The following is a 19,442-nucleotide window of genomic DNA, read 5'->3' as shown; positions in this document are numbered from 1 at the left end:
ATTGGCACAGTCTAATGTGTCATCATCCATGGACTTATCTGCAATGATCATCTCAAAAGTTTGCAGGAGGGCATCATAATTGTTTGCCACAGTGCTCACGATCCGTGATGTGAAATTCCATCGAGTAGGAGCATTTCTGGGCAACCTTGAGCAGCCTGCAGACTCAAGAAAAGACATCCTCTTTGTGGATTTTGAGAAAAATGTGACAAACCCAGAGAGTGATGCAAAAAATATTCTGCACTTAGATAAGCATTTATCCCCCTGAGACAGAACCAGATTCAGTCTGTGTGCATAGCAATGCACAAACATTGCACTGGGGGCTATTGCTTTAACTTTGGCCTGCAAACCATTGAGAGATGAAGCCATGACAGCAGCCATGGCTTCTTCGTAAGGAAGACTATCAAATGGCTTCGCCAAAATCCGGTCCACAACATTCAAATTGTCTGCCATTATGTGCAGCTTGCTACCTAGCTAGCTCGCTAGCTGGGACTGGCGCGAGGCTAGTGTGAAGTTTGTCCGCCTGTGAGTGCTTTGTGACGGTGGAGGAGCTCAGCAGCACCCGCTGCTCGGTAGGGACAGAAACTGCGATAGAAGTCAGAAAGAGTGATAGAAGTCAGTCTCCAAACACAAGCAACTACAAAAAAAACACACCAGAAATAGAAGCTCGATTTGTCGCTAGTCGTTTTTAACAAAGAAAATGCCGCTAAGAGGATTAGGAAAGTCTCCGGTTCAACTCAGAACAGAATGAAAATTAAAAAATGCTCCCACGGATGTTTACACTAAAAGATCGCTGATTCGCTCATTTCGCTGTCAATCAAAAAGGGATTCAGCCTGAGACAGATCATCCAATCATCATGCAGAAGCTGAGCGTCCAGGCCAGCTGAGGTCAGCCCACTGCCCCATAGACCCCAGACACGCTGAGCGTCCGATGGGCGGGACAAAGCCCAGCATTTATCCAATGACTCGTCTCGTTTCGCTGCATGCTTTGCTTCGCTATTGAACTCTGTGGATGCTCAGCGTCCACACTGTTTAAAGCACCATGAAGCTGTGAGAATGAGTGAGAGGAAAGCCGCGTCGTTACCAGTGATAAGAAGCTGATTCTGAACAAAAGTTGAGCGCGTTGTAACCACGAACCCCCCCGTCAGGACAACCCCCCCACCCCGTTTTTTTTTTTTGTTTTTTTTTCCCACACGGTCGTTCCCCCCCCGCGATGCCGCCCCTGGCGGCTGCCCAGTCGGCCCGCCTCCAGGACCGCCCCTGGGTGTGCACTACATAATTTCTCTTCTAACTACATGTACATATATTTTGCAGAGCAAGTTGAGCCTGATATGATGAAAGGGAAAACTGATGAGTAATCTGCATGTGGAGTTAGTAATTACTCATTCACCACTTTACTGAGTGCAGTTTTAGTGTATTAATGTGCCGTAAATGTTGACTATGAATGCTCAGACAGATCATTTTTCCAAGAATTTCGGGAAAAACTTTCAAATTAGAAACCGATAAAAATAGAGTCTGGATACAAATCATGTTTCTTTAATAGGGGCTAGACCGCCCTAAATGCTCACTAAAAATAATAAAAACAATCAGAAAGATTTTTTTTTTTCTCAACATATATTTTGCATTACTAATCAAGAATCTTTGGGTGGAAACTGTCAAATTCAGAGAATGACTGAGTGATTCCAACTAATTCTTAGGAATGCCTTGGGATCCTACAGGATGAGTAACAGGATGAGATGAGGAAGTGTGGGATGAGCTGCTTAGTCTGCTGACACTGCGACCTGGACCAGGATAAACAGCAGAAAATAAATGAATTAATGAAAGGTCAGAAGCCCAATCTGGCAAGACAGAAGGTTTTTCTCACATAACGAAAGAGGTCTGGGATATTGTTTTTCCAATACTGCCTATGATGTTATTAAAGAAAACCAAAAATTATGTGCTGACATGGTAGAACAGGTTGTGAACTGGTGGGTCTGAAGAAACTTTACTGCTGAATAAGTTGGGGTTGTGTCCATTTTCATTTAAAATAAGATGTCTGAGCAGTTGAGAGAGCAAGGTTATTATCAACCAGACAATCCTTTCATACATAATAGGGTCTCTCCAACCTAAGTGGAGCCATCTTCACTCCAGTCTACCACATTTACTCCGAAGAGCTTCAAAGTCTCCAGAAATTGCTTTTCACATGTTGCTTTTCGCATCTAATCATACCGTAAAGTAGGACTGCTGACCCTAGAGTTTGTAGTTTCAACACAGTTTGGGACATCAGCTTCGATCTTTATTAGATGTTCTTAAGTATGGAAACACATACATTTTCAGTCTGCTGAGCAATGACAATTAAATTAGTTACAACATATGATAAATGAATGGAAAAACAAAAACTGTCCTTCATATTCAAAGCCCAAAGTTTTAAATGCACCTAAATACCTTGTTTTGATCTAAATAAACCTGAAATATCTTTTCATTTCTGTTGACTTGTTCTAAGATGCTTGAGGAAAACAGCATAACAGTTGAGAATGTTCAGGCCAGTCAGTCAGATGATCAGTCTGCAAGAGAAAACAAGTACAAATCATCAGTGTGCAGGACAGTCAGTAAGGCAGTGGGTAACGTGAGTGATTTGGAATAGAAGTATATCTGCAAGCATGAGGGAAAATAGTCATGAGACAAGCTATGGGCTTAGAGGCAGTGGTGCTGGGAAAAAAAAAAAACAAAACAGGAGACACAGCTGAAGATGATGCGATTTTCCTGCATATTGACCACTGTGGACAATATTTCACATGTTAGAGGGACAGACCGAAGTGCTGAGGGTGGAGCTGCCAGCCAAGAGAAGAAGAGGGCGGAAGTGTATGGATGTGATGAGGGAGGACATGCAGGTGGCTGGTCTGACACTATGAAGATGCAGAGGACAGAGTGAGACTGAGTCAGATCTGTGACTGTGAAAGCTCCTGACAAAAGTAGGCAAAAGAAGAAGATTAAGTTTGAAAAAATATAAATTTAGCTTAAAAAGTAGACATTATTTAAACTAAAAATTTTTGTATGATTTTTGATAGGGGAGTTCCTGTTTTTACGTCCTTGGCGGACAAAATAAAATCATCGGCATTTATTATTTATTTATTTGTCTGTCTGTCTATTAGCAGGATTACGTCAAACCTACTGCACGGATTTTGCCGAAATTTTCAACACAGATACATATTAGGCAGCATGTGTTGCTCCAAAACCTGAATGCACCTTTCAGCATTGATGGTGCCATCACAGATGTGTAAGTTGCCCATGCCATGGACACTAACACACCCCCATACCATCACAGATGCTGGCTTTTGAACTTTGCACTGGTAACAATCTGGATGGTATTTTTCCTCTTTTGTCTGGAGGACACGACGTTCATGATTTCCAAAAACAATTTGAAGTGTGGACTCATCAGACCACAGCACACTTTTCCACTTTGCGTCTGTCCATTTCAAATGAGCTTGGGCCCAGAGAAGGCAGCGGTGTTTCTGGATGTTGTTGATGTCTGACTTTCGCTTTGCATAGTAGAGTTTTAACTTACACTTGTAGATGTAGCGATGAACTGTGTTAACTGACAATGGTTTTATGAAGTGTTCCTGAGCCCACGCGGTAAGATCCCTTACACAATGTCTGTTTTTAATGCAGTGGTGCCTGAGGGATCAAAGGTCACGGGAATTCAATGTTGGTTTTTGGCCTTGCTGCTTACGTGTAGAAAGTTCTCCAGATTCTCTGAATCTTCTGATTATATTATGGACTGTAGATGATGGAATCCCTAAATTCCTTGCAATTGAACATTGAGAAACATTGTTCTTAAACTGTTGGACTAGTTTTTCATGCACTTGTTGACAAACTGGTGATCCTCGCCCCATCTTTGCTTGTGAACAGCTGAGCCTTTTGGGGATGCTCTTTTTATACCCCAATCATGACACTCACAATTCATGTCCTCAGTTCCCAAAGCTTATTGAGTGTTGTTAGAAGGAAAGGTGATGTAACACAGTCGTAAAAATACCACTGTCCCAGCTTTTTTGAAATGTGTTGCAGGCATCCATCAAAATTAGCAAAATATTTGCACAAAAGCAATAAAGTTTATCAGTTTGAACATTAAATATCTTGTCGTTGTGGTGCATTCAGTTGAATATATGTTGAAGGGGATTGGCAAATGTAGGGGTCGTGGCCATGTGGTTAATGTGCTTGGTTTCAGTGCAGAAGGTTCCAGGTTCAAATCCCACCCCTGCCACATTTCTCCATGTAATGTGGAGTTGCGTCAGGAAGGGCATCCGGCGTAAAACCTGTGCCAATTCAACATGCAGATCCACCTTGGATTTGCTGTGGCAACCCCGAGTGCAAACAAGGGAGCAGCCAAAGGGACTTACATTGATTTACATTTTACACAACGTCCCAACTTCATTGGAATTGGATTCTCACCAAATTTTCATCACTAGTTTGCATTGTGTGTGTGGTGTGACCACCATCAGATACTGACTGTTTTTTTTACCTCCCCCAGTCCCCCCCCCCCCCCCCCCATAAAGCAAAAGCGCACATTTCAGAGTGGCCTTTAATTGTGTCCAGCCTAAGGCACACCTGTGCAATAATCACGCTGTTTAATCAGCATCTTGATATGCCACACCTGTGGGGTAGGATGGATTATTTCAGCAAAGGAGAATAGCTGCGCTAACACAGATTTAGACAGATTTGTGAAAAATATTTGAGAGAAATACAGTAGGTCTTTTGTGTAAATCGAAAATGTTTTAGATATTTTTCAGCTCATGAAAAATGGGAGCAAAAACAAAAGTGTTGTATTTATCGTCCATTGGATTATCGCCACCATATCTAATGAAAAACTAATGAAAAAGTCTACAAAACAACTCAATGAGATTCACAACAAAAATCAAATTATACTTGATCACAACCACCATACCTGTAACAGAGACCTTGATGACATGTCCCATTGCTGTGTTTCCACTGTCACATGTAGCTTGGCACTGAAAATCACCTTCATCCTCTGGCCTAAGATAAACAATCACTGTCTGGACCTGTCTCCGTCTAAAGCCACCGTCCTCCAAAACGGTCTCATTGACAGCAGTGAAGTATCTCCTTGGATCAGTCAGCTCTTTGCATTGGGAAAGGTCAAGCTGACACCATACAACATGCACTGAGCCACATTTTTGGAAGTGATGCTGTGACAGACAGCTCAGTGTCACTGATGAGCCTCTGGCTGCAGTGATGGTTCTCTGTGGGTAAAGGACCTCTATGATACCTGGAGGACATAGGAAACAATATGAAAGAAATTGTTGGTAATCACATACAATGTAAACTGCTCCAGTTCTATCACAGAGATGTTAAACTGAGTAACATAGCACTAATAATACCTTTGCAAATCCCTGATGACAGGGAGGTGAAATGTGTAATTTTACATTAAACTAGCTGAGTTACCTGCTCTGCGTATGGGAAATAGAGAAGAATTTTAGCCATGTCATTTTATATTTCATGTCACTTTAGTTAAAGTGTAGTAAATTGCATTGTGTGTATGCTGTCACCATTAATTTTCACATTCAGGAAGCCGATCTGCTCTGTATAAGCCTCATCTCGTCAGATCTCAGAAGCTAAGCAGTGCAGGACCTGGTTAGTACTTGGATGGGAGACCTCTGTGGAACACCAGCGGCTGTGTGTGTTTCTCCAGGTAAAACTGGAGTTGCGTCAGGAAGGGCATCCGGTGTAAAACTTGTGCCAAATACCAATGTGGATCTGACTGTATCCGCTGTGGTGACCCCGAACACAAAAAACCGGAGCAGCCGAATGGACAACAACAATTTGTGACATTCAGGAGACATAAGTGAATGATGATAAAAAGTGATAGCATGTCATATCACTGCAATGCTCTGCCATGCCGTACACAGCAGGTACATTTTTTTCTTTTCCTTTTTTCCCCCTGTCTGCATATATAGTAATGGTAAATGCCACACTGCCAGAACCATTTATGAAAATTAATACACATATATGAAATTTATTCTTGCAAGACAGAAGTTATGTCCGAGAACCACACCACCCGGGCCACGGTCCCCAAAGGGAGGAGTGAGCGGCGGCGGGGACGGAGGGCAAAGGAGCCACTGCAACCAAACCCAAAGCATGGGCAGGGACCACCGAGCCATACGAGGGCGGGGCCCGGCCCCCAGACAAGAGGCGAGACCCAATACCTCGGGCCAGGAAGCACACAAGGCCCCCCTAACACCCAAGACTCCCCCAGCGCAGCCAGCAGGACCCTTCCAAACACCCCCCCCAGCCCCAATCCACCCCCCACCTCAGACCCCACCCCAAACACCAAAGCCCAAGATTGGGAGACCGCCCAAGCAAGAGCGGAGCAACATCCCACTGCACTGAGACCACGGCCCCCAACCCCCCAGCAGCCGTCCACCCCCCTGTGCCAACACCTGTGCCCCACCCCCATCACCCACCCCCCAACAGGCCGCGGGACCCTGGGCCCCACAAGCCCCAGAGTAGGGCTCCAAGATCACGGCAGAACCGTGGCAGAACCACATGCCACACTCACCCTACCTACCAACCCTACCATAGTTGTTATAGTTAATCTCTCTTGCTGTGTGCAACCCCCTAAGTGAGCAAAGATAAAGTGTTGACAGCAGGTACATTTTAATTGTAAAAACATGCACTTTAACTGGGATACGGCGTGTGCTGGCACATTTGGATTGTAATTAAAGTGCACCCTAGCCAGCCACTAGTAGTAGTAGTGTCTTGCTACCTGACTTGAGTATCACATGAACTGCAAAAATAACGGCTCCAGTGAGTGGGTTGTGATTAAATATATAAGGCTGACCGTGTGTGTGTGTGTGTGTGTGTGTTTGCGCACCTACGCTTTCAACCTAAGGGCGCCAATGGCCTCCCCCTTGGTGCCCCCAGTCACCATAGCAAGTTTGGTGTGGATTGCTTAATTACTGTGGCTGTGCATAGCAAACACACACACGGTCAGCTTTATATATTAGATAAATTATGGAGAAAAAAGATTGTCACTGCAACAATTTCTCACTTACCTTCATCATTGTAAACTGTTATCTTTATGGGCAATAAAGTTGTTGCTCTGAACAGGAAATATTTAATCTATATTGTAATAGCCACGTGGCCTGTGTGTGTGTGTGTGTGTGTGTGTGTGTGTGTGTGTGTGTGTGTGTGTGTGTGTGTGTGTGTGTGTGTGTGTGCGTGGCTTCAATCATGGAGAAACTGGGGAGACCTGACATTTGCCAATTAGCTCACAACAGTGAACAATGGATGTGGTGCTGTAGTGCACCTTGGGATTTTGGAGCTTTAAATGTCACTGTGGTTCCAACCCAGTCTCATGGCAAGTCGTGATTCAGCAGCACAAAATATGCATTAATCTGCTGGTTCATGCGATTGTGATTAAAAGCGCTTCATTTTTGTCACGGCAGCATAAATTAATTCTAATTCATTCCGTGATGGCTGCACAAAATTAAATGTGAAGCGGGGGGAGTCGGGGGTGGTTATGGTTGAGGTGGGGGGAAGGAGTAAGATTAGTTTATGGTTAAGGTTAGGGTTGGGGGTACAAGTAGGGTTAGTAATAGTGAGTTTAAAAAAACCCTGTCATGAAAATTTGACTCATTTTGTCACGGGAGCACAAAAAAAAACGTGAGACTGGGCTGGTGGTTCGTGTTAGTTTATCAGTGTTATTGATTTATTGTGTTTTTGTAGTTCAATTGGTTTAGTCAGTTTAGTGAAGTGTGATGTTACCGTTACCACGAGTGAGAAGTGTAGTGTGTTCGATGTCTTCCACCACTGTAGTGTGGTATGCTATGTCACCAAATCAGCTCCCGTAGGATTTTATGCTAAAATTGTTTTTTTTGTTTGTTTGTTTTTTTTTGTTGTTTTTTGTTTTTTTGTTCTATTGGGTTGATTTGGGACCGGCCTATCCAAAAATGACGGGGAGCAAATTTTCTCACCCCGCGACCCTCCTCTGGGGGGGTGCTTTTTGGTCCAGGGGTGTCCCCCAGACTGCCTTGGCACCTATCTTCGGTAATAATGATGGGATTTTCATGATTGGAAGGTCGTTTTAGGGGTTTTGGGGGACACCGATTCCATTTAGTTTTAATGCATTTCGGTGATAATTATCAATTTCGAGTGTCCCGTAACGCCAAAATTCGAGGTTACTATCAAGTTAGAGAGAACCTACGTAGTCATGCAGTACCACTTTTTAGGAGTTTTCAAGTATGACAAAATTTTTGGTGCAGTCATTTTTGTGATTGGACTGTTTTACTACAACATTCAAAGCAAAACGTTAAATATTTCAGGTGTTTAATACACATAATACACAAAAATATCAATACAAATTGTTATAACACAAGTCCAAACTTGGAACCAAATATATTGATTGTTTAAATGTACATCACACTAGTCATCATCTTTATCCTCATGTACATCCTTGGTGGTATTTGTACAGTCTGTGGCAAAACACTTGCAGAGTGGTATACAGGGAAAGTTGTTTTTGCGGCAACTGCACCTGCCGGTACAACCTGTCTTGCACGCACATTTGGTGAGCTCGATCACAGCTTGAGGGGCAGGCATTGTGAGGCATCGCACAGGCATGAAGACACCTTTGTCCAACTGCCAACCATTATCTTCAATTGCAGGAAGATCTGGGCAGTTGGTTATATATGACTTGTCACGTATGACCATATAATTTGACCTCAGGATATGGGGTAGCAGTGCAGCGCAAGCTGGGGGCAACATAAGATAAGATAAGATATGATAAGAAAGCCTTTATTCATCCCTTAATGGGGAAATTTCAGTGTCACATCGCAGCATAGAACAGTAGGAGTAGACAGAAGGGCATGCAATAAAACAAACAAGCATCTCTTAAAAACAAGAACTAAAAAGCACTGAGTGCCGGGTAAAGCTAAGGCTACCATTGTTCAGTTCAATGCTGCACTGCCGGGATGATATGCACTGTCAGGATGTAAGAGTGATCAGATAAAATGACTTCACCGTGAAATGTACGATAAGTTACTCTGATATTTACAATATGGACAGGTTAAAATATAAGTAATATATATGTAATATGTAATGTAATATATGTAAAGTGACTTGAGTGCACCATAAGTAAAATTATTGCACCTAATAAATACAGCAGGTAATGACATGATTAATGACCTGGTTGCTATGGTTACCACAGTACTAGCATTGTTCATTGTACAGTCTGACAGCAGCCGGGAGAAATGATCTGCGGAATCTCTCCCTCACACAGCGAGGGTGGATGAGTCTGTCACTGAAACTGCTCTCCAGAGCAGACAGAACGTCCAGCAGGGGGTGACATTCGTGGTCCAGCATAGATGTAAGTTTAGCCAGGACCCTCCTGTCCCCCACCTCCTGCACAGAGTCCAGAGGACAGCCCAGGACAGAGCAGGATTTCTTGATGATCTTATCCAGCCTTTTCCTGTCCCTCTCTGTTATGCTGCTGCTCCAGCAGACCACACCGTACAGGATGGCTGATGCCACCATAGAGTCATAGAAGGTCCTCAGGAGTGGTCCCCTCACTCCAAAGACCTCAGCCTCCTCAGGAGGTAGAGGCGGCTCTGACCCTTCCTGTAACGTGTGTCCGTGTTGTGAGTCCAGTCCAGTTTGTTGTTCAGATGAACACCCAGGTACTTATCAAATCAAATCAATTTTATTTATATAGCGCCAAATCACAACAAACAGTTGCCCCAAGGTGCTTTATATTGTAAGGCAAAAGCCATACAATAATTACAGAAAAACCCCAACGGTCAAAACGACCCCCTGTGAGCAAGCACTTGGCGACAGTGGGAAGGAAAAACTCCCTTTTAACAGGAAGAAACCTCCAGCAGAACCAGGCTCAGGGAGGGGCAGTCTTCTGCTGGGACTGGTTGGGGCTGAGGGAGAGAATCAGGAAAAAGACATGCTGTGGAGAGGAGCAGAGATCAATCACTAATGATTAAATGCAGAGTGGTGCATACAGAGCAAAAACAGAAACAAACACTCAGTGCATCATGGGAACCCCCCAGCAGTCTAAGTCTATAGCAGCATAACTAAGGGATGGTTCAGGGTCACCTGATCCAGCCCTAACTATAAGCTTTAGCAAAAAGGAAAGTTTTAAGCCTGATCTTAAAAGTAGAGAGGGTGTCTGTCTCCCTGATCTGAATTGGGAGCTGGTTCCACAAGAGAGGAGCCTGAAAGCTGAAGGCTCTGCCTCCCATTCTACTCTTAAAAACCCTAGGAACTACAAGTAAGCCTGCAGTCTGAGAGCGAAGCGCTCTATTGGGGTGATATGGTACTATGAGGTCTCTAAGATAAGATGGGACCTGATTATTCAAAACCTTATAAGTAAGAAGAAGAATTTTAAATTCTATTCTAGAATTAACAGGAAGCCAATGAAGAGAGGCCAATATGGGTGAAATATGCTCTCTCCTTTTAGTCCCCGTCAGTACTCTAGCTGCAGCATTTTGAATTAACTGAAGGCTTTTCAGAGAACTTTTAAGACAACCTGATAATAATGAATTACAATAGTCCAGCCTAGAGGAAATAAATGTATGAATTAGTTTTTCAGCATCACTCTGAGACAAGACCTTTCTAATTTTAGAGATATTGTGCAAATGCAAAAAGCAGTCCTATATATTTGCTTAATATGTGCATTGAAGGACATATCCTGATCAAAAATGACTCCAAGATTTCTCACAGTATTACTAGAGGTCAGGGTACTGCCATCCAGAGTAAGGATCTGGTTAGACACCATGTACTTATATGAGTCCACTCTCTCAATGTCCCTTCCCTGGATGTTCATTGGGGGGAGTGTAGTGGGGCGGCGTCTGAAGTCTACCACCATCTCCTTGGTCTTCCCGCGTTGATGAGGAGGTGGTTCCTCTGACACCAGTCCACAAAGTCCTGCGTTAGTCCTCTGTACTCCGCGTCATCGCCGTCCATAATGAGTCCAATGAGGGCGGAGTCATCGGAGAACTTCTGCAGGCCACAGCTGTCCGTGTTGTGTCTGAAGTCTGCAGTGTAAAGAGTGAAGAGGAAGGGCGCGAGGACCATCCCCTGGGGGGCCCCCACACTGCAGGTCAGGAGGTCAGACACACAGTTCTTGGTCCTCACAAACTGGGGCCAGTTTGTGAGGTAGTCCAGGACCCACTTGGCCAGATCCTCGTCCGCTCCTGCAATCACCAGCTTGTCCCTCAGGAGCCTTGGCTGGATGGTGTTGAAAGCGCTGGAGAAGTCAAAGAAAAGAATCCTTACAGTGCTGCCGGGCCTCTCCAGGTGGGACAGTGAGCGGTGCAGCAGGGAGATGATGGTGTCCTCCACTCCGATGCCAGGCCGGTAAGCAAACTGCTGTGGGTCCATAGCAGAGCTCACCGTGGAGCGGAGGTGACACAGGACGAGGCGCTCTAGGGTCTTCATCAGGTGGGATGTGAATGCCACTGGCCTGAAGCTGTTGATGTCCTTGGCGTGCGGTGTTTTGGGCACTGGGACCACACATGACGTTTTCCAGAGGTTTGGCACCGTCCTCAGCTTCAGGCTCAGGTTGAAGACCCGCTCCATGACCCCACACAGCTCATCTGCGCAGGATTTGAGGAGCCTCGGGCTAATCTTGTCTGGGCCTGCTGCCTTTTTGCTCTTTATCCTCTTCAGCTAGGTGGAGGAGGGGGAGGAGGTCTGGCTGGTGCCGGGATGTGTATTGGGAATGAAGCAGACTGTGGTGGCGGTGTGAGCAGAGGTGTAAGGAGGGGGAGGGGGATACTGGGCAGAGGCACAGAAGACAGAGCAGGGGGAGGAGCAGGGGGAGGAGGAGGAGGAGGAGGAGGAGGGGTTGTGTCGAACCTCAGGAAGTGCTTGTTGAGGTCGTTTGCCCATTGATGGTCACCTTCCACCTGTTTGGGAGGGGGTTTGAACCCAGAGATGGTTTTCAAGCTGCTCCACACCCCCAGGATGTTCTGGTGTTGGAGCTGCTCCTCCAACTTCCTCTTGTAGGCGGTCTGAGCCTTGTGAATTTCCCTCTTCAGTTCTGTCTGTATATTCTTCAGGGCCTCTCGGCTCCCTGACTTAAAGGCTCTCTTCTTCACCTTCAGCAGAGTCATTATGTCAGGGTTAATCCATGGTTTGTTGTTCGAAAAACACCGCACTGTCCGGGTAGGTACGGTGTTTTCACAGCAAAAGTTGATGTAGTCCGTGATGCATTCTATCATGGAGTTTATGTCCTCCTTGTGAGGGTCACAGAGTTTGGACCACACAGTTGTACATCTATCCTTCTACGTTTTTTGAGCGGAACAATTGCCATCTGAGAGCTGGTAGGGTGAATGGTCCTGACGAGGAATATACCTGGCATACAAATCTCTCCAAAGCCTTGACCTGTTCTGGAAGATCACCATTCACCAACTCAGTTGGCAGAACACCCTTGCCAAGCTCTAGGAAGCAGTCAACAATGGGGTTGTCGCCGTCGAGTTTCATGTACGCACTGACCCAAGTTTTGTTTGTGATGCCCATAAACTTGCCTCCCCAATCAGCACCAGAGAAGTTGTGGAGTTCGATCAGACCTTGGCACTTCTGACAACCGATCACTCGTACTCACTCTAGTACATCTATTTCTCTGTATTTTGTGGCTTTTCCGGTTGGAAACTTGAGATGAGTGCAACTTCCAAGGTATCCACAAGAGGCCAGATCGAGCAGCATTTCAACATATCGGTATCTGGTGACCAAACATACACATCCCGCCAGTGAGTCTCAGCTATAGAGGCAAGGACTTAGGGGTATCAGTGTGTCAGCCTCTTCATGCGAATGTTCTTCCTCAAAATTGTTGCTCTTGATCTTAGAATCATACACAACAACCAGCTTGAATGTGTCCCAACTTGAGAAATACTGCAACAAGGCTTGAGCAAACATATATGTAAGACTGGCCTTGGTCTTTGAGGAAGACAGAAGCTCCTTGAGAGACATCGTTCGTTTCATTTCTGCATGGATTCGAAATTCTGTGGATGTCACTGCTCTCTTTTGGCACGTCTTCTTAGAGACTGCTCCTGGTAACGATCAAACACCACTCGTCCCTCAGTGTAGCTGACCATCATGACCTCAATACGCTTGATGAATGCCTCTTGGAGGTCGCTGAGCTTCAGTATCACTGGCGTTTTCTTCATGCTCTGAAGTACGGCCATTGCGTCAACAATGAGAACTTTGGGTGGTGCAACAGGCCTGAGTATCAGTCTGACTGGGTGATGAAACTGGATCCGTTTCATGCATGGTTTCAGAAGTAGCTCCTTTAACGGCGTGCATCAGGCTAGACTTGTCAACTGGGATGTAAAGAGAGCCATCAACAGAACAAAGAGAACGTGGCACGGCAGACATCTCGTATTCGCCAATCATTTCCTGGAGTTTTGGTACCAGCTCAGGTTGGCTAGCTTGGATAATGAGAAATCTGCCTAGAAGTTCATGCTCCTCACGCAGCTTGATGACCTTGTCACCTACACAGACTTTAGTTTTGTCCATCCAATTTGAAAATGTCTTTATCTTGAGCTGTTGCATTGGATCCCAAATGGAGAGAGTTGAGTTTGACAGCAATCTGTCATTGATGAACTGCTCAAACTGCTCATAAACATGGTAACAGGAATGTTTTATCATCAAAACAACTGCACCAAATGATTTGTCATACTTGAAAACCCCTAAAAAGTGGTACTGCATGACTAGGTTCTCTCTAACCTGATAGTGACCTCGAATTTTGGTGTTACGGGACACTCAAAATTGATAATTTTTACCAAAATGCATTAAAACTACTTTCAGTCGCTACTACAATATTATAAATGTAATCAGTGTCTCCCAAAACCCCTAAAATGACCTTAAAATCATGAAAATCTCTTCATTATTACCAAAGATAGGTGCCAAGGCAGTCCGAGGTGCATCCCGGGACCAAAAAGCCCCCAGAGGGGGGTTAAGGGGTGGGAAAATTTGCTCCCTGCCATTTTTGGATAGTCTGGTCCCAAATCAACCCAATGGAGTAAAAAAAAAAAAATCAATTTTAGTAAACAAATCCTACAGGAAGACATATCATACCACACTGCTGTTTCTGTTTGTGGGTGTGTAAAATTAAAAGCACCTGCTTACAGCAGAATGCAGAAAAGACAAAAAGCTCTGTGTGCAAGTGTATAATTTTGGTCAGACAAACTGGGGAGAGCTGACATTTGTTGTTTGGTATGCTTATGTAATTTGGGTCAAGGGTGAACTCCACCAAAATGGAATGTTGATAGGACTAATATATTTGGAGAAAATGCAGGTATTACCTAACAGCACTGAACAATGTGATAATTATATCCTGGACTCACGCGCCATTCTAGCAGGGGGTGGTAAAATCATCTATATATTAAAAGCATATGTGCATGTGATTTTTTTAGTAAGTTCAATAAGTACATAATATAATTGTAAAGATGTTTAAAAATGCATGGATGACACAAGAATGTGAAAACACTTATTTCCATTGTGGTCCATTTAAAAATCAAATGCCAAAATGGAAGTAATAATAGTAGTAGTAGTAGTAGTAGTAGTAGTAGTAGTAGTAGTAGTAGTAGTAGTAGTAGTAGTGTGTATATGATAACAACAACCTAAACTATTTATAAATACGTTAAGACAGCAAATTAACATAAAAAAAATTACATAATTAACAGGAAATAAAAGGGTTGAGTTCTTCTAAAAACTTTGAGGTCTAAGGTTCTAAAAACATTCTGGACTCGCACACCATTCCAACTCATTATAGAAACTTTGCACAATTTATTACCACCCTTGAAAAATGTCAGCTAATTTATTACCACCCTTATCACAAAAATGTCAGATACCTATTTTATAAACACTACCCAATCTACAGCCCATGGATCCCCACAGGCAAGTTGCTAGCTATGTCCACCAAGGATGTAATAAAATCATCTGTGTTTATTTATTTGTCTGTCTGTCTGTTAGCAGGATTACATCAAAACTACTGGATGGATTTTGACAAAATTTTCACCACAGATAAATATTAGGCCACAGAAGAACCCATTAAATTTTGGAGGTGATCCAGATCTGGATTCTGGATCAATTTTCACTTTATATAGTCTTTGAAGGATTACTTTTAGCAGAATTATGGCAAAACTACTGCACAAATTTTGAAGGTGACCTGGATCTGGATCTAGCTTCTGCCTAGACTTACACCAGGAAGTAATGAAATGATGTGAATTACTGTTCTTTCTTTTATGTTTTACCACCTTACCACTGTTGCTCTGGGGGTTGGTAAGGTTAGACCTTACCTGTGTGAAGCTCTTTGAGGCTACTCTGTTGTGATTTGGCGCTATATAAATGAAAATAAATTGAAATTGAAATGTTTTACATGAATTACCTGATGCGCTCATCCCATGAAGACATCAGCCAGGCTCCCGTCTCATGAAGAACCGGTTCCCGTCTCATGAACACATCAGCCAGCATGGTGTGTCCAGTGTGCACTGATCCGCTGGTGACCACATTGCAAATGTGATGTGTGTTTTAATTATTACAATGTAGGGAAATCCCGCAGTGACACATGCCTCTCTGTGATTTTCAGCATGGCACAATATTCACCAGCGTTGCAGTGCATTGACACGGCTGTCAGCTGACAGGCGATATGTGTTTTAATTTATTTCCACTTGAGGACAGCATGCCAACGTCCACGCCTCACGGTGAAGTTATGCGATGTCATATTCTACAAGCCACTGCAGGTGTTCTCCAGCTGTGACTTGCGAGCACAGATATCTGAACAGCTGCACATCCCAAGGACACACCACCTTTGTCTGTGTACCTCATCAGGTCACAGAAAAAAGGCTCACTCTTTTTTGTGATTTTAATTTTATCTATGTATGTATTATTTTTTGTCCTGTATATGTCTGATGTCTGTATATTTAATGTAACACCTTGCATGCATGATCAGGTCCATCTGACAGTCGGCAGTTAGCTGACAGGTGTCGTATGTCCACAGCAAAGTGTATGAGCAAAGCGTATGAGCAAAGCGATCGCACAAGAATAAGTTCACACCTTTACCCTTATTTGTTTCATTTAATTTCCACTCTTTATGTCTGTCATGTAAACTACAATTTATATGGTAAAAGTGACATCAGACTGCCTGGCCGGCTCATTAATTTCACAACATGCTGTGTGCTCAGACACTGGCGGTCCTCATAAGGGCATGAGTGCCCAGACAAACATGTGCATTGCGTGTTCTCCAGCTGAGTTGCAATACACAGCGGTCAGTTGTTCCAGCAGCGCACCGCGCTGGACATCAACCGGACTCCAGGATCCTCAGCCACAGCTGACAATGTTGGATTCTTAGTGTGTGTGTGTGTGTGTGTGTGTGTGTGTGTGTGTGTGTGTGTGTGTGTGTGTGTGTGTGTGTGTGTGTGTGTGTGTGTGTGTGTGTGTGTGTGTGTGTGTTGGGGAGGGCGGGAAAGACACTCCACAAGCCTTTTGTGTTGGGGAAAGAGGGGGCGACAATGACACACTCCACAAGTGTGGGAAGGAGGGAGTGGGAAGGACGGAGTTCAGCACAGTCACTCCCATGTGTTGCTTGGTTATGCCACACTTGTGTTGCACTTGACCGATTTTCACAGTCAGCTTGAATGTGTTCATCTGCTCTCTACTATCATGTTAGGAGCGCGAATAGCCCTGCCTTTTCTAAGTGTCCAGCGAGTGGTGTTGGATGTTCGTGTGTGGCACCTGGAATTTGGCCAACACCTGCCAAGAGGGGATCGAATGAGCACTCGCTGTCTTTCGGTTGCTAGTGTGCGTGACTGGTTGTGGCGACAGCTGTACGAGACATTTGAGACGGCTCCGATTTTTCACAAGTGGCATGCAATTCGTCCTTCATGTGCCAGTCGGCTTTAATCGTATTATGTGTGAAGGGGCCTTAATATTTGTCTGTGTTTGGTATAGGGGCACTGATAAAATGTTTGGTCACTCCTCATAGCTGTTTTTTTCTTAAACTTACTTAAGTCACAGAAGAGTGATGTTGGGTTCTCCCTTTTTTCACATGGCATCAAAAAAGCAGAACCAAGATGGAGCTGCATGTTCATTTGGCACAGGTTTGACACCAGATGTGTTTCAGACACAATGCCCCATTACGATGAGTATGATGCTTGAACCAATACCCTTGTAACAAAGAAACAATCACACTAACCACTTGGCCACCATAGAATCATGCACCATATGAGTGATCTTATGTTTCTAAAAGGTGTTGCTAAAAGAAACTGTGTTGAAGTTAATCATATTGCTGTTGGATTTTGTCAATTACAGGTTACGGATGTAAAATCAAAAGAAAAATTAGCATCCTTCTTGTTGCCATCAACTTAGCAGCTGGTCTGCTCTGTGTCAGCTTGATCCCGTCAGATCTCAGAAGCTAAGCAGTGCAGGATCTGGTTAGTACTTGGATGGGAGACCTCTTCGGAACACCAGCGGCTGTGTGTGTTTCTCCCTGTAAAACTGGAGTTGTGTTAGGAAGGGCATCCGGCGTAAAGCCTGTGCTAAATACCGATGCGGATCTGGCTGTATCCGCTGTGGCGACTTTGAGCAATGCGGGAGCAGCCGAATGGACAACTTATTGCCATCAACGTATTTCAAATAACCTGCACAACATTCTTTATCTATCAAATCTGCAAAAGGAAAAGACCCATGTGACAATATCAAACAGAGACATTTATATATTAAATGTTTTGGATGTGCTGCTACACCTCACTTGACAGTAATCTAAAAGTGGTTCCTGTCTAGTGAGTGTTTCCTTTTTTCTTGTCACAATGTAAATGTTGAAAGAATATAAACAAGTTCAAAGAATATCAGAAGCTGTGTCTCCAAAGTTTTAACTACAATGTACAGTTTAACAATCGATAACTGTAATTTAAAAATAAAATTACAAAAAAGGTAAAAAACAAAAGTATTTTTTAAACTTGTTGAATAAAATGATGCAAATAATTTTTAAAAGCTATTATCTTCAATGCACTGTGATGTTATCGAACTGACTTTTTAGAAAGTGACTTGAGGTTTGAGGGTTTTTTTTAAATGTTATTATCAAAAGAATAACAAACTGTCCAACTGATTAATGCCACCTTACATAAATTTTCCTTAATATTATATTTATGGTTTCATTAAACAATTGTTTTGATTAATGATTAATCTTTTGATGTATTTAATAGTCACTTGATTAATTGTTTGGAATAGACTTAAAACTTATTAAAATAAATAAAGTAGAGTTAAACCTTTAGTAGATAGAAAAAATATGACTTGACTGACCTTTGCACTGCGCAGTGACTGCACATAAAGTCACCACCAGCTGTACTGTAAGTCCAACAAACAAAGTCATCCTCCAACGAAAACAGTTCTTCTGAAGAGATGTGGACCACGGTAATGCGGAAACCTTGCAAAGAAAGATGAAAAATATCAATTTGTGTTGCTGATTTGAGATTAAATAAGACACACTTGAAGTATGACCACCACAGTCTGCAGTGTGTCTGTGCGCGTGTGTTGCGTGGGTGGGGCTACACTGCTGCTCACGTATGAATGTTTCCATTGTCTTTGATCACAATCTAGCCAGTACTTGTTGCACTGTAAAAAAAAAAAGAAAAGCTATTTGTTGACCCCCACTTGACTCGTTCATCTCGCAGCTTTGACTTACATTTTGTCATTGGAAGGTGTTGAGTTTGCAAGAATGACATTTGTCCTTTACATAAACATAACTTAGTCAAAGCAACAAGATAACTACATAGGTCAAGTCAATAAATCCTTGGTCAGTGATTTTAGCATGAAATAGAATGTAACATCTTAAAAGAGTGTGTTGGGGTTTTCCACCAATGACATCATACTGTATGTATATGTTGCCTTATGTGTTGAATTTCTTTCAGTTTTCTATTTGGATAGATTTTACAGCACCATAAAATGGAATTTTCCCTGTTATTTTTACCAAATGTCAGCATGACAAAAGACTACTTATATTTTTGTGATAAAAGAAAATTACTAGTTAACATTTGAATTCAAAACAAATGTTAACTTGAAAATGCTTTCTCTATCAGGAGCATCAGACAGGAACGGTTGGACACAAATGCAGGACTCGACACAAAAGCTCTGGTTGAGATAGGTGTTTACTGAGAAACTCAGTGGGATTCGGTACACGATAAGGCAGTCCAAAACAAGCAAACAAAGCAGGATCATCAGGCAAAAGCGTGGTCGGTACAAACAGGCAGGTGGTCAGGTGCACAACGTGGAAACAGGACTTGGAAGATACACACTATTCAGAGCCAGAAGCGAGGGCACAAGGCGCAACGATCGAGCGAATAACCAGTGCAACCAGTGAGACTTATATACACCTAGCTGCTGATCGGAAACACCTGTGCAGAAAGATTCAGAAGTGGGTGTGGTCAAGACAGTGCCACGCCCACCACCCA

This window comes from Thalassophryne amazonica, chromosome 7, assembly GCF_902500255.1.
Source record: "Thalassophryne amazonica chromosome 7, fThaAma1.1, whole genome shotgun sequence".
NCBI classification, from domain to species: Eukaryota; Metazoa; Chordata; class Actinopteri; order Batrachoidiformes; family Batrachoididae; genus Thalassophryne; species Thalassophryne amazonica.
The sequence above is the reverse complement of the archived record's forward strand: the minus strand, read 5'-3'. Positions refer to the sequence as shown.